Genomic DNA, 2985 nt, shown 5'->3' on the forward strand with positions numbered 1-2985 from the left:
ATTCACTTTCATCCAGTAATACCGACCTAATTTCCTTAATTTTTATTACTTATAGCTTTCATATTTAGCCACATTTAGTCAGCATTGATGAGGCTTTTCTTCATTAAAATAATAATTAATAAGAATGAAAACACATGACTTTTAAAACCTCCAACAAAGGAATGGCCAAAGTTTTACTGAGAAGCAATAACATTTTAAATGTTACTTTTGCATAAGCAGGTGAAATAGCACTCCAATAATCAGGGACTTGATGTACTTTTCACCCTAAAAAAACTTCCTACTGTGTTATCGGTCACTCTGTCTAAAAGTAGAGTCATCACTGACTAACAATGATTTTTAGTGGGGAAAAAAAATAAAAGGAGTACAAAACTTTTTCTAAAAAGCACTTATTGGCCTGACCTGTGGTGGCACAGTTGATAAAGTGTTGACCTAGAACACTGAGGTCGCTGGTTCAAAACCCTGGGCTTGCCTGGTCAAGGCACATATGGGAGTTGATGCTTCCTGCTCCTCTCCCTTCCCTTCCCTTCCCTTCCCTTCCCTTTCTCTCTTTCTCTCTCTCTCTTCTTTATCTCTAAAAATAAATAAAATCTAAAAAAAATAAAAAGCACTTATTAAATTTTAAGTCACTTTAGATTTATACAATTATCAGTACCCAAACAAGAGGCTGGAAGCACAGACTACTCCATAAGAAGGCAGTATTTACCTGGTGCTGAAGCAAAAAAAGAAATTAAAGAAAGAAAGAACCTTTCAGGGTGACTCTGAAACCTACTGTGTGCCCTCCTTTTTTCTTTTTCTCTCTTCCTTCCTGTCATCATCATTCTTTTATTTCCTCATTCATTTCCTTTACTTACTAAAAGACAACCTTTAGCTACAGATTTCTAGTTTTCCACAATGGCTCTGATTCCAAATAGTCTGTGACTTTGTCTCTGTAAATAACCCAAAACAATCAAAGCAGGTATCTACAAAAATATCAGATTAAAGAAAAATCTCCCAAAGCTGTGAAATAACCTAGCCACCTCTACCAGGAACCTCACACACCCCAGGACCAGCTAAATGCTTTGTAGACATCAGTGGATTCATTCTTATAATGGGCTCTACTTCAGCTTCACTTTCAAGAGAAGGAACCTGAGACAGAAAAAAATTGTGTGCCTAAAGTCACACTGCCGGTAATGAGCCAACACTGAACTTTAAACCAGGTCTCTGACTCACCAACGTCCCTACTGCCCCATGCAAAGCCACAGGGAGAGCTACTGCTTGAGAGAGAGAGAGAGAGAAAGAGAGGGGGGGGGAGGGAGGGAGGGAGGGAGCCGGCTGTGTCTGGTCCACGCTGCGTCACAGTGGGGGCCTGAGAAGAGGCTTCTCACTTACGGTACACTTGGTAGGAGGTCACTTTTAGGAAGAATTCTCTCACCAACCGTATTAGCTCCTAGACAGGAAGGATAATTTCCCTTCCTACCTTTTTAAGTTCTCCTGGCAGGGCTAATAATCAAATTAATGTGAAACAGATTAACAGAAAAAAATGTCTAAATTTATTACGCATGTACATATAGGGGTTCCATAAGAATATGAGAGCCCAGAAAAGACCAGGCAGTTGAAGCTTAGAAGTCATCCTGAGCCAAGGAAAAGGGGTTGGGATGTGGAACCTCAAAGGGCAGGGAGGCAGTTCACATAGAGACAGAAAAGCAAATGTTTGCTGAGCCATCTTTAACAACAGGACACAGAGAGGACTTTGATCAAAGGAGCCTTCCACACACTAATTCAAATTAAACTATGGTTATCTGTGATGACGTCTCTCTTTCCAGAACACGTCCTCTATCTAAATCCCTTTTGAGCAGATAAAGGGAAAGTCAGAGGTTTTTCCTGAGTCTTTCATCCAGTGACATAGACCTAATTTCCAGAAAGACTTAATTCCTGAGTCTTTCCTTACTTAAAAATAACCAGCTTAAAATCATCGGTATCCTAAAGAGGCATATTTGGGGGTAGCAAACCCTGCTCCCCCTCATTCCCAGAAAACAGTTATGCTCGATTAACTACGCATTTTCATTGAAAAGGATATGATGATGAATTAATTCATTTTATCAGGATAGCAACCTATTGCCATATATTTAGGCAACAACTATTAGAGACCAAATGTGCTGTTAAGAGCTGCATGAGCCCTGGCTGGTTGGCTCAGTGGTAGAGCATCGGCCTGGCATGCAGGAGTCCTGGGTTCGATTCCCGGCCAAGGCACACAGGAGAAGCGCCCATCTGCTTCTCCACCCCCCCCCTTTCCTGTCTCTCTCTTCCCCTCCCGCAGCCAGGGCTCCACTGGAGCAAAAAGATGGCCCGGGCGCTGGGGATGGCTCCTTGGCCTCTGCCCCAGGCACTAGAGTGGCTCTGGTCGCGACAGAGCGACGCCCCGAATGGGCAGAGCATCGCCCCCTGGTGGGCATGCCAGGTGGATCCCGGTCGGGCGCATACGGGAGTCTGTCTGACTGCCTCTCCATTTCCAGCTTCAGAAAAATAAAAATAAATATATAAAAATAATAAAAAAGAGCTGCATGAAAATAGACAAGTGAAGAAAATTCCCAGCTTTGGGGAAACATAGTCTTCTGCAGGGACTAACAGATATGAATTGAATCAACACTATAACACAGTCCCTTCTGCAGAGTCAAGAGAGTGGACCATCTCTGCCATTCCTCTCATGCACCCATCTGAGGAGTCCACCTCCTCCCCTCTTCTGCATAGGGGCGTTCTATTCATCCACAGCATCTTGGCTCCTAGTCCGAACTCTACTCCACCAGTGGCTGCATGGCTTCGTGTCATGTTACCACACCTATCTGAGCTTCAGTTTCATGTGTTTATTTTAAAAACATGTTTGACAGGGTAACCTTTGCCTGCTCTGCCAGAATTTACAGTCCCAGCAATGATCGTACTAACATTTGGCACCAGGCCCAAGAGGAGAGGTGGGAACATACCTAACAGGGTTAAATCAGCAAGTAAAAC

This window comes from Saccopteryx leptura, chromosome 2 (genome assembly GCF_036850995.1).
Source record: "Saccopteryx leptura isolate mSacLep1 chromosome 2, mSacLep1_pri_phased_curated, whole genome shotgun sequence".
NCBI classification, from domain to species: Eukaryota; Metazoa; Chordata; class Mammalia; order Chiroptera; family Emballonuridae; genus Saccopteryx; species Saccopteryx leptura.